The following is a 13,340-nucleotide window of genomic DNA, read 5'->3' on the forward strand; positions in this document are numbered from 1 at the left end:
AGTGTGCAACGAAAGCAACACACACACAATATAAATACAGTTGCCCAACCAGAACTAACAAAGGCCCACAATGGACAGTCCTGTCAGAACAGCAAGGGAGATACATGCATGTGTGTGTGTGTATAGCCTAGCAACGACTGTGTGGATCTCTGTGTGTTTTCACTGTGGCCATTTTTCTTTTTATCATTTATCCACATCATCATGCTAATTAGTTTAGTTTTAAATAGCAATTTCACAATGTGTACGTTCACTCTGAAGATAAATGTATGTTTAATGAAATCACCTTTTTTTCTTTCCTTTTACATTTTCCATGTACACACACACACACACTCACATAGACATAGTCTGGTTTCCATCACTTCAAAGGACACGACATTAACTTCATCCTAACCATTAAACATGAACAAAATACCTGACAACACACACACACACATTCTCGTTCAGCAAACTTACTGAGGACACTCATAGCTCTGACCCTTAGCCTAAACCTAAAATTCTTAACCCCCAAAATGTCTTCACTCTCTATGGTTTACACATTTGTTGGGTCTTCACAAAGATACAAGAACACGCGCACAGACACACACACAGACGAGTTGTGAGTTGACATCACCTCTCTTACCTAATTGTGTTTGGAACACTGTGTCAGGAAATGATAGCAGATTTAAAAGACATTTGCATTATCCTCTTTTCTACTCTCTCACACACACACACACACACCAAAAGCCACTTTTGGCCAACAAAACACCGCCTTTCAGTCACGCTCAGTACTGTGAATAAATCCATAGCAATGAGACACTCGGTCAAATTAATGTGTTGACTATTACTGCAACAGACTGCATGGATGACAGAACTGCAGCATTTCCAATCTGTTCAAATAACTGGGAGTTTATATAAAAGTTGAAATGTATTTGGTAGAGGGGAAAATAACAAGGTTAATATGTTCTTCTTTTTTTTCCCAGCCAAGATTCAAGCTCCAGGAATAAATTCTTCATACGCAGAGGAAGCCGTTTGTGGAGCCACAGTTAATGGTTTGTCTGCGATGTTTGGGATTATCATACATGTTAATGGAGATATTTCGTGGTAGATTAGGTTTTTTGTTGATACTGCAAGCTTGTGAGTCGCACTTGATTGTTGCGTCTTGTGCTCATCCATCAGCTGCTGTGTTAGGTTACCTTACATTGCTTCCTCCGGTGGGTGTGGCTCACACCGGAGTTTGGGACATAAGCATGACAAAGAGACAAGTTTCACCCGGGAAGGAGAGAAGTAGAGGACACAAAGCAGGAGAAACAGACAAGTCCCTACAACTGTAAGTGTCGGGAAATACCCTAAAAGGTGTGGTTTCTATTGGGGCATTAACACCTAAGCATGAGAAAGACGTGTGGATTGGTGGGGGGAGGGTGTTTGTGAATGTAGGACTGAGGAAACACACAAAAGTTTTCTACAAAAGTTTTGTATCTGGTTATTTTTTTATCCACTCTAAAATGACGAATAAAAACTTCTCTAACTTCTCTTACCATAGCATTTGAATATGTTGGATAAAAAGTCTCACATTTTGTTTAATTCTATAAAGGAGTGGCATAATGCAGCTTGTGTGTCACTACATGACAGAAGTAAGATTTGAGGACAGGTCTTAGTTGGTCCTCAGGACTTTTAAGTGTTCTTTGTCAGGATTAAGACTTGGCCTTGGGTTCTGAATCGGGTTTATGTGAGGGTTAGGTTTAAGGTTAGGTTTATACATATAGTTGTAATGTTTAGGGTTAGGGAGTGGGGGAAGTGCCCTCAATAGGAACGCTGTAAAGCTTTTATGACATTGACGAGGTGGTTATTGTGTCTTTCGAGTGGTGCAATTTAAGTACATGGATGAAGGTTTAATCAAACTCAGTTATACAAATTCTCTCAGTGGAATAAAGCCCTGCAGAATTAGGCAGAGTTTATGAAACTCTCAAGAGTTACAGCCAAGTTTGTGGCAAGGCAGCCTTTCTTTTTTAATCCAGGTTGCGATGAAGCTGCTCAATTTATAGCTGTGACAAACAGTCAATCAGAAAAGATGTAACAAAGGATGTTTTTCTGAAATATTTATCACAATGTAGCCGCACATCCTCAATTATCCCTTGAAAACACATGGAAATGTGGACCTTACATAACTCTACTGAAATGACTGCTAAGCAGGTCCTAACAGGTCCTAACACAATCCTAACACAATCCTAACAAATCCTAACAAGTCCTAACAAAGTCATAACAAGGTCCTAACAAATTCCTAACAGGTCCTAACAAAATTCTAAGACCTCCCCCTCCGTTACAAAATTCTAAGACCTCCCCCTCCGTTCGAGCCAATTAGATTCTGAGATAACTCTGTGTGGGCGGACAGCACCCGGATGGATGAGTGACCGTTGCTAGCTGCTGATTGGACGGCTACGGTGTTCAGTGTGAAACTTTTTACGCTCAATCATTCGTTCTGATTTACCGAAAGCTCACAAGTACTAAAATGAATGTCTTAAACTAATCATCTTAAATCGGTGACATGATATTCGAGCTGCAACTAATGATTATTTTCATAATCGATTAATCTGTTGATTATTTTCTCGATTAATCGTTTGGTCCATAAAATATCAGAAAACCTTTAAAAATGTTGATTGGTGTTCGTCAAACCTGGAAATGATGATGTTCTCAAATGTCTTGTTTTGTTCACAAACCAAAACGATTAACTTAATAATAATTTCTGTGTTATCCAGAACAAAGAAATGAAGAAAACTCACATTTAAGAAGCTTAAACAATCAGAAATCTTGTTTTAATCATGAAAAAAGCTTAAAACCGATTATCGATTATCAAAATAGTTGTCGATTAATTTAGTAATCGATTAATAATCAATTAACCGATTAAGTGTTTCAGCTCTACATGATATTGAAACTAGGGTCCGGTCTCGGTCCGAGGTAAATTAGAAAACTTACCGCCGTTAACCTGCGGCGCAGCAATACACGACTAAAGTGTGTGTGTGTGCGCCTGGGCCTGTGCGTGTGCGGTGTGGTGAAGGCGATGGACTGCTAATCCATTGTGCTCTGCTTGCGGGGGTTTGAATCCCATCCTCGTCGCTAATATTGTTGATTTCATGCAGTGCAACTTTGAAAATATGATATCTAACAAACTCCCTGTCATATTCTCACAAAGTATGGATAAGAACATTACATAACTTCACAGCAAAATTGGCAATGGGCCATTCTAAACAAAGACCCTAAAAATATCTAATAATAAAGTTATTATTAGCCCAGTCCATAGCAAGGTCATTAACCCCAAACGATCTTCCAACTTTAAAACTGCTCAATTTATTGCTTTGAGAAATCACGAAAAACATTAAATCAAAAAGAAGAATCTATCATGATATTTTCACTTTCAAAAGAGTAACTAAGAATGAGCAACCATTTATATAAGTCCCCTTATTTCAAGTTAGGGGACTAATTTAAAATGAAGTCCCCAAATAAAAGGTTTGTTTAAAGTAACTTATTCCTTAGGTGGAAATCTTATACCCGTCCTGTACTCGGAACCTTCCAAGGAAACCACTGAGCAGAGCACGGGTACCGATATCAGTGCCCAGCGAGAAAACACACACAGAACATGCAAACTCAGCATAGAAAGGACCGGGAAATAGTGCTAACCACTGGTCCACTGTGCCACTTTTGTGGATTAGGGATACGATTGAAGGTCAGGGTTAGACATTAACTGCATGTGGTTACAGTCAGGGATAAAAGCTTTGTTTAGACTGTCCAAATGAATGGAGTCAATGCTAAGTCCTTGAAAGGATAGCGGCACAAACCTGTGTGTGTGTGTGGACAGGAGCACTTGTTATATTCTGACAGGGCAAGACTGTACGAATGAAATGCATGATGGTATTGTGTGATGAGCAGACAGAGTTTGAATAAACATGGTTCATATCCACTCATGCCACTGTGTGTGTGTGTGTGTGAGACTCTGTTTCTGCTGTGTTCACTGAAGCTTTTTATTGAAGCCCTCATGAATCTTCTCTTGTCAGATATGCAGTCCTGCCCTCGCGCTGCGATCCCTCTTCCTCACTTTCCTGACTTCTCAGCTTCATCTTTTACTCCTTCGCTGAGTCTCTCTTCAGACTTCATCACTCATTCCCTCTCGTTTTCACCCCCCTGCCCCCCCCCCCCCTCCAAAACTCTCCATCAGTCTCTCACTCTGTCACTTCTTTCTCTGAGATTGTTTGAGCACCGTCAGAGTTGCTGCTGGAGCCTGTTTATGAAGAAGCTGCGTTCAGAAGGGATAGTTTGTCTGTCCTTTCTCTGAAGACTCAGGGTTCAGGGTGCTCTGGTCATGACTTCCCATGATGTAATTAAGTTCATGAGTTACACCTGATTGCTTCAATAAACTCAGTGAGTAGCGAGGTTGAAAGTGCCCGGCTGTGTGACAGGTAAGGTCCTTAACACACCACACCACTCTTTTTCACCATATGACAGACGGGTTTTTAACCCGCGCCTAGCAGGACATCACCTTCACCACTCAGCCACCTTGTTGACATGTGTATTTGTGCGCTTAATTTGACTGACAGTCTTAGGTCTTTGTTTAAGTCAAACCTGATTTGATGTCTTTTTCACATAACATAATAATTTGGGTTAGAAAAGTGAGACCTTCCTGTGCGACGAGGATGGGATTCGAACCCACGCGTGCAGAGCACAATGGATTAGCAATCCATCGCCTTAACCACTCGGCCACCTCGTCTACAACTGTGGTACATTTTGAAGAAAAAATAGCAAAACCAATTGTATTGTGATGTATGAACATTGAAAGGAAAAATATTTACAACCAGTTTGGATTAGACCACCTGTCCAGGGTGTAACCCCCGAATTTCAACCTATGTCAGCTGGAATTGGCACCAGCATCCCCCGCCACTGTCATTTGGACAATATAGCGGTTGAAAATGAGCTGGATGTTTGAATCAGGTGTGTTGGAGCAGTGGTTGCCCAAGGACCAAGGAAATACTGAGAGACCAAACTCTGCCATTGTGACAAGGACGGGTTTCAAACCTACATTTCAGAGTTGTGATTTCGACCAGTTGGTTGTCTTTTTCCATGATTTACCTTGGTTTTCTTGAGTGAAGTGTATGTTTAGCTAAGAGTTACTTAGTTACTGATACAGTCTTTACTTGGTTGTAAGTTTGGATAATTTGGTTGATTCTGTCTTTTTTTGCCTTTTACTAAAACTGCTGATTTTAGATACAGTCACATGTAATGTGGAGAGTTACATGTGCTTATTTGTCTTAAAGCAACTACGTGACTGAGCTTGAACCCTTTGTAGTGTACATATAAAGGGAGATTTGGGTGATGAGTTTCTATCGTTTTTGACTTTTTCTAGTCTTTATGTCACCTTTCCTTAGCATAGATTATTTGACATAATTATCAGACATAATTCTGCTCCATGAAAGTACAATACAGTCCAAAAATAAAATAAACCGTCCAGATAAGTCAGTGTCCACAGTTTGTCCGAAATAAGTGTGTGTATTAGTCCTTTAATGTAATTATTCATCTACCCAGGTTGTGTGATTTTGTTTCTTATCTGTAGGATGTAATAGACGTACTTTCTCCAGATGCTCAAAGAAGCTGCTTTCCACGTCACACTCTCCGCATGTAAGCCGGTGCTCTGCTCCACGTTCCTCGGGTCTGGGCTCTAGCTCGCCATCAGAATCGATTCTTACACAGACAAAAAAAACAACCTGCATAGAGCAGGTGTTTTCCTTTAGATCTATCATTTATCTTTTGTTAACATTAATCTAAATAAAACTGTAGAGAATTTATATTTTTAACTTAAATCATTGAACGTAAATGATTCACATTATAATATATCACATATGGCTATAAAATAAATTTTTAACAGCCCACACACAAAATGGTGTGTTTATGAAATATTTGTAAATGTTCTTAACTTTACCACCGCTAGCCTATAGCTATAGCACAGGTCATATATATATATATACACACACACACACACACACACAGTACAGTTGTATAGCAATAGGTTAATTGCTAACATCGATTAGCATAGATAATTATCCACAAAGAAATACAAAATTAACCACATTCTCAAATTCAACACACTCATATATACCTCCGGTTGGTTTTAAACATTTTCTCATAAGTGTAACAGCACATAAGATTGATATATTAATGAAATAAGTGAGTAATTAGCCGAGGTCGGCAGCCGTTAGCATGCTATGCTAAGCGCTAATGATGACTACTCACCAGAGTTTTCCGCCGACAAAACACGATAAAATGACGATGTCCGGCAACCCAAAACACCTTCTCCTAGTTGTGGATGCCTTTCAGAACTAATAACTCGAAACAAAATAATGTTTTATCCACTCTTTATCTAATTATCAGCATTAACTTGCGCTCTAGCATGACGTTAAAAAACTGACAAGCCCGGGAAAGAAAAACAAAGGAAGTGCGAACGTGACTCGCGCTTGAGTGCAACTAATGCGCACCCTGCTGGTAAAAATAAGGAACTACATCAAAATACAACTCATTCAAACTGTATAGCTCAACATTGTTAAACTCTTAAAATTTGGAATTACACTATGTGTAACTCATAGTTCATATGTTAAATGTTTGTGTGAGAGAAACTCACTTTACTGGAATGGCGTTAGGTAAGAAAGAGGTTCTTTGGTGGAGAAAAAGTCACAATGATAAATTCATCAGACATTATTCTGGTCCCAACAATGACCGCAGCAACAGTCTGTTATTCTATGTATCTGTCAGGAAATACAGGGCATAGACTGTGTCTTTAAATGTACACTCACGATCACACTGTTTAATCTCTGGCTGTCACTGAGGTTAAGCGTCACATAATCCTTTTTAATAAGCAGGTTATTGGCCTTTTCCTTTACCAGGTATAATATTACAGAAAAAAAATGTAATTTCATATATACAGTCAAATGCATAGACACACACACACAGTATAGAGATAAGCAGTCAAAGGTTATTGCTCTTTTGACACTCCTGCCATGATTTCAATAATGGTGAAATTTCCTCTCACTCCTAAAGAAACACCCATTAAATGCAGTGAATAATAAGCTTCATTATTCCTCCCAGTCGTTCCCACGTGGGGCAAAGATGCAAAGTTATTCCTCCAGTTGCTTTGTTGATCTCAGACTATATGAATTAATTTCACTGCTCTGGATTTAACATGTCGGTATCGCTCGCCTGACAAAGCAGTTTGGAACAACTCTGGTGAACTCTGGACACAAATGTTTGGGAACTTTCCTCACAAAATATTTGTCCTTACTATAATCACTGTCCCTCTTCTGCACACGACCAAACCATCTCGACCTTGACTTTATCTCTGAATGCTGTCCATCCTGTGTCAGCATCTTCAGCTCTGCTGTCTCACTATCGTCTTAGACCTTCCCTTTCACTTTTATTGCTGTCATTCTGTCACACACTCGTCTCCACTTACTCCACCCTGCCTGCACTGCCTCCTTCACCTCTCCTGTGCACGGTCCATTGACCTCAGCTATTTCCACTCATCCACCTACTCCACCTCTACTCCTTACGTCTTCACCGTGACTGTAACGGTCCCACACAGGTATTGTGTCTTTGCTCCTATACTAACTTCATATGGATTTGCTAAATATGAAGAAAAATCAAATGTGACACAAGACAGGTGACCGAAATTCTGATAATGGTCGTTGTCCTGTGACGCCAAAAGAGAGAAGTTTGAAGCTGCAGTCGAGACTTGCAGAGATGCAAGTGTGTGTGTGTGTGTGTGTGTGTGTGTGTGTGTGTGGTAACAGCAGAAGATGTTGACTGATCCTGACACTGATCCACCATTTTGACTGGGACTCTCCCACTGACACAGAGCAGACAAACAGAGCACATCTGATTCAAACATAACAAGAGTAATCCCATCACTCTTCTGTGGCTCTCACACACACACACACACACACACACACATACAGACACTTGGCTATCTGTAAGTATTGGAAGAGGAGGAGTCAGAGGGCATTTGAGGTTGTTTGCACTGCAACCAAATAAAGTCAACATGAATAAATCACCAAATCAAACCACATTCACAAACAAGGAGAGGACGTCCTCGCTGTCCACGCTTTCTCACTCTTGGTTTCTCTTTAATTACCTCTTCAGCTCCTCCCAGCAGCGTCTCTGTGTGTCTCTTCATCTCTCGTTTTACTTCCCTTCCCTCTCTTCTCTCAGCTCTTCGCTGCCAAAGTTCACTCCACACACTGTTATTTATGGCATCAAACAAAAAAGAAAGGATCATTAGTGTTTTGAGCTCGTAAACTATCACAGCCTGCGGTGACAAAAAAAAAAAAATAGTAGCACGTTTTTGTATTTGTATTTGTAAAATAAAGACATCTGTGAAGGTGTTTGAGTTTTGCAGAAGGTGAATTATGTTGTGCATGAGCAAAAAAAGAAAAGAAAGTTAAAAAGGGGCTTAACTGAGCGGTTGTTTTGGATGTTTCTCCTGCTCCAACACACCTGATTTAAATGGTCAGATAATCAGCGAGCATAACCACAACGACCCACTTATATGAATCAGGTGTGTTGGTGCAGGGCAGTGGATCCCCAGGACCATGACCAGGACCAGGACTGAGAAACCCTGGTTTAAAGTTTAAAGTAAAGACAACTCAACGATGACTTATGATTAGCTTTGTGAAAAAACCTGTGACATTGAGTTTAAATTTCACAACTGGTCAAATAAAACGACTTATTCCTCGGTAGAAAATTGCAAATAGAGATGCACACAAACGTTTGTGTGTCTGTGTGTGTGTGAATGAACGGTGTCTGCTCTTTATTGATTTGTCCTCTGTTACAACAGCACATGTGATTATATCAGATACATCAGTTTCCATCTTTTCTTCACCTCGTGTTGGATAAATGATAAAATGTGATCTGCTCCTGGAAACACACTGAGATCTTACAAAGAGCCACAGGAGCAGGCTGATCTTTGAATAAGTGAAGAGCTGAACATAAATCACTTCAATGCATTTGAGAATTGATCGAGTGGAACTTTTGAGTCATGTCTTCAGTTTTCTTTCGTCCTCTATCCTCGTGCTTTGTCCACCTCAGGTTTGTCTCTTCCCTTTACGCCATCGTCAACACTTGAGTGAGTGATGCCTCTCGAAAACCTTTGTCTTTTTCTTCTCACTTTAGTGTCAACAACGACCAAGTATCCTTTTCTGTCTCCCTCTATCATTTCCCTCGCTCTCCCTCCGTCGTCCTCTTACCATCGATTGTCTTTCTTCCCCGGGTCTTGCTGGGCAGCCGATGAGTGCTTTTCATGGCCTAAATGACAAAAACACAGGAGGGGGGTTCATTCCACTCCCAAACAATGATCTGTGAAGGAACACTGGATGAGATGTAAAACAAGCACTCGGCACAGACCGCCCGTGTGGACCTGGAAGAGGCAATTCAACGCACCACTTACCGACACATTCAGCCAATTTGTAGTGGGATGAAATATGCACAAGGTGGCGGGACTATAATCAAAAAGCACTAGCAACAAAAGCGTTCAGTGTAGCAGGAGGAAATTGTTCCCCAGCCTTTAATCAGCTTGAATCACGATGGGGCTGTAAAAGAGTTGTTTGACCTGTGGAAAATAAGAGGTTTGTCATCGCGAGTTCAAAAGTGAACAACAAGAACTCACACGGTGACGGGAGTCCAGTGATAGCGTGGGCTGAGCCAAGAGGACGTCAGTGCACTTGTTTATGAGTTGCATGAGTGTCAGTGAACAGACAATTCCACAGTAGACATTGTTTTGTCTGAAATGAAATCTGTAGCCAGTCACTGCAAAGCAATATTTCACCTTTACACAAAGACTCCTGATGAAGATGCTTCATCTGTAAAGAGATAATTCCAATAAGCAGGATGTAGTGTGAACGGATGTCACACATTAACTTACTGAAGATCATTGCACACTAGAGCCACATGGTCAGCATTGTTGCCGTTTGGATCCCGTTTCCCATTTCAGATTAGTTTGACTGGACACTCTACATCAGGTTTTCTCAATCCTGGACCCGGGGAGCCTCCGCCCTGAAAGTCTACCTGTTCCAACACACCTGACTCAAAGGCACTGATAACGAGCAGGGAAAAACCCCTGCTCATCTCCAGATGTTTGCTCTGTGATTGGCTGGCGACCTGTCCAGGGTGTACCCCACCATTCACCCTCATGTGGAGGATAAAGCGGTAGAAAATGGATGAATTGCACACTAGACACGTGATTTATTTGCATATTAAGAAGACATGACGTTCAATTTCAATTTCAATTTCAATAAATGAAGAAAATGTGCCACAGCTGAGGTGCAGTTCACCGGACTGTCGTCAAATCTACAAACGCATCACAATTCATCCACAAATGATTCTACGTTATTTATCCAGTGTTGCATGTATGCTTTGTGGTCACAGATGTTGAAACAGATTGTTCCATCTTAAGCAGATGTTCTTCTTCTGTCAACAAACACCTGCTCCTGCAGGATGGAACAATCTGTTTCAACATCTGCTCCGACAGGGAACATCAGCTGTGACAGATCTGGGTGAAAGACACATGAAGGCTAAGGAGTCATGAACAATCATGGATATCTCTCTTTTATTTTCATTCTTTAATCCATTAATTTTTCATTGTTGCATGAATGTTTGTGCTGAAATTAACTCTGTTTGACAGATAATGTGAAACTTGACATACGTAGATGGACACAGCTGTTTTTACGGGGTTACATGGCTGGAGGTCAAGAATCTGAAGGGGTTTGTGGTTTGGTAACCACTGTGTATATATATATATATATATATATATACATTTTTTTTTTTTTTTTTCAGGAATCTCTCAGGGCCTGAATGAGTTTAGAATAATCTGCTAAATCTGCTTTTCTATTGTATCTACTTTATTATTCACATGGATTCGGTGGATTTCGTCGTACGATGCTATTTTAAGAAAACCAGGTCTCAGGATGGAAAAATCTCAACGATTATGTCATAGCCCCATCTCTCTCTGTTGCATTGACTGTCACCAATTGTATTGTTCTTGTGTTTGGAGTGGGTACACAGCGTCTAAGTTTTATGCTCATGGTCCATCTTCTTCATGGTTTTTGGTGAATTTCTGTAGCAGCGTTACAGGCCTGGCATGTTTGGTCTCAAACCACAGTACGTTCACACGGAGCCAAACATACAGTTCTAAGGAAGTTAATGCACCAGGGTTCGATTTAACTGCGATTAACGAGGCTGGTGTGAACCCACTCTTAGTGTGAGAGCAAATGTTTTATTATCTCCGGTCTTTGAAGAGAGGAAACAAGATTGGCACTGGTATCTAAAAGAAACAGTGTCCCGTGTGGATCTATGTTCATCTCTCATTATTTGCCAGTGAGAGATCGTATGAGCCAGCAGTGGAAGAGAAAACGAGGACTAGAGTGACACGTGCTTCACTGAAACGTGGCTGCGACAGGTCACACCTAAACATCTCCATCAAGGGCACTGAGATCAGTAGAGCGTGAAGGATGGCAACCTGCCGTTCACGTTAAAAAAACAGATGGCAGCCCAACCTAACACCTGATGGCATCGTCATCCACACACCTGCCCACCTGACATCTGTGTGAAACATCATTCACGCCGTACACCGGCCGATGGAAATCCACAGGCTTTCTTTCCAGAATCTTAACAATCTTGTGTCTTTTACATTCTTTTATTGTGATTTCTCCAGATTAGTATTTGGTTTAAGTTTGTGTCTGGAATAACATCCACTCTGGCTTTTTCCATACTTGCGAAAAGCCCTTCAAGGGTTAGTATAATATTCAGTCTGTTGAAGCATTAACACATTACTGTGAAGATTCTCCTGAAACATCACAGCAGATTGTCAGATGAACCATTACAAACACAGGAGCATCATCGTATTATATTAGTCTCGACAGCTTCACATCCTGCTTTCATCGACGAGGATGGGATTCGAACCCACGCGTGCAGAGCACAATGGATTAGCAGTCCATCGCCTTCACCACTCGGCCACCTCGTCCCTCTTTAAGGTATTTTTTTGGGAAAAAAATTGTGCAAAAAAGTGTATATTAGGATGTTTAGAGGAAACATTGACTTTAACAGCTATTTTAAAGTCTTTCTTAAAGCAATAACTTGCACATTTTAAATCTTTAACCTTTAACTGAAATCGCTGTGCATTAAAACACAATGTCAAAAGTGTTATCATGCAACCAAATATCTTCTTCTTTTTACGTCATGTGTGTCAGTCAGAGCCAACGTTGGGTAGTTTCATTATTTGCGGCCTGTATTGTGACGTATGACGGTATGACCAGGCAATTCCTTTCACTCTCCCTTTATTAAACAGGCATTTTTATTTGTTACTTTAATCAGTCTCCGTCTCTGCCCTCCTCCTCCTCGAGAGCCCACTCCATCTCTCTTTCCTGCTCAACACAGCATGTATTAATGATTGTGCTCTCGGATCTGACTAAACTGCTCTTACACCACAATATTTCACATATTGCTATTTACCTACCATTTTTTTTACATATCACATATCATGCATTTGCGTTGGCAGCTGTTTCACCACTTTTGGAAAAAGTAAAGTGCTGACTTGTCGTCGTCGTCGTCGTGTCCCCCCCCCCCGCCCCACTGCTCTCCCCTCACCACCAGTAGCCAGGGCGAGGGTGTCAGCTAAATGACGACACTGCAAACTGTTCAGGTGCAAACTGTGTCTACGCTGTTTTCATTATTAAAAATAGACGTTGTTTTGACACACTGGTCACACTGTCTTGGCAACAAGGTGCATTCTCAGAAAATAGGGTATGGAGTTGCACCTTTAGGGTATAATGGCTTGTTACTGAGGTGGTATCATGTTAGGTATTTATTTATTTAGGCATTTATTTGTACATTTGTGGTTATTGTTTTCCCCCTAGAGACAATTGTGTAGCTTAATATAGATTGTGCATTAATATATGTAGATTTCACAGCAAAATAAAAACAGTAACACTGTGAAAATGATCTTTGACAACTCAAACACAGGTTCCCTGAATGTATTACTTTAGTACATTAATGCTTTTATTGTGAAATATTTAAAAGTGAATGCATCCAGAGTCAGGATTTCAGGTTGTAGTGACTCTTAATTGTAACATCAGTGTGTGATAGGCTACGCTAACAAGCTTCTCAGTCACAGTTAAATCAGTTTATTATTTAGTATGTCATTTTTGGACATTCTCACACTGATGTTCTATCGCGCAGTTACTGAAACAGTTTTTCTTTCTTTGTCTTTGGTGTGGAGAGTCACGGTCCTGCCTCGCGTCTCTGTGAACCAGACAGGTACAGCAGATGGTGAACGTCCA

The 13,340-nt window shown here is 40.7% G+C and overlaps 1 protein-coding gene and 2 non-coding genes across 4 annotated transcripts in view; all 3 read right to left on the bottom strand.

Moving 5' to 3' along the window:
* Positions 1-6,429, bottom strand: part of LOC131467035 (teneurin-3) — a 566,025-nt gene extending 559,596 nt beyond the window's left edge. For both annotated transcript variants that reach the window (XM_058640717.1, XM_058640715.1), the window contains exons 1-2: positions 6,253-6,429; positions 5,592-5,726 (exon numbers count right to left, since the gene is read on the bottom strand). The gene's annotated coding sequence lies outside the window, so the exon portion shown is untranslated. The remainder of the gene's footprint in view (positions 1-5,591; positions 5,727-6,252) is intronic.
* trnas-gcu (transfer RNA serine (anticodon GCU)) lies at positions 4,654-4,735 on the bottom strand. The gene has a single exon. It is a non-coding gene; the product is annotated as a tRNA-Ser (tRNA).
* A 5,514-nt stretch (positions 6,430-11,943) lies between the features above and the next one.
* trnas-gcu (transfer RNA serine (anticodon GCU)) lies at positions 11,944-12,025 on the bottom strand. Its single transcript has one exon. It is a non-coding gene; the product is annotated as a tRNA-Ser (tRNA).
* Between the last annotated feature and the right edge of the window lie 1,315 nt (positions 12,026-13,340).

Source organism: Solea solea, chromosome 10, assembly GCF_958295425.1.
Source record: "Solea solea chromosome 10, fSolSol10.1, whole genome shotgun sequence".
Lineage (NCBI taxonomy): Eukaryota > Metazoa > Chordata > Actinopteri > Pleuronectiformes > Soleidae > Solea > Solea solea.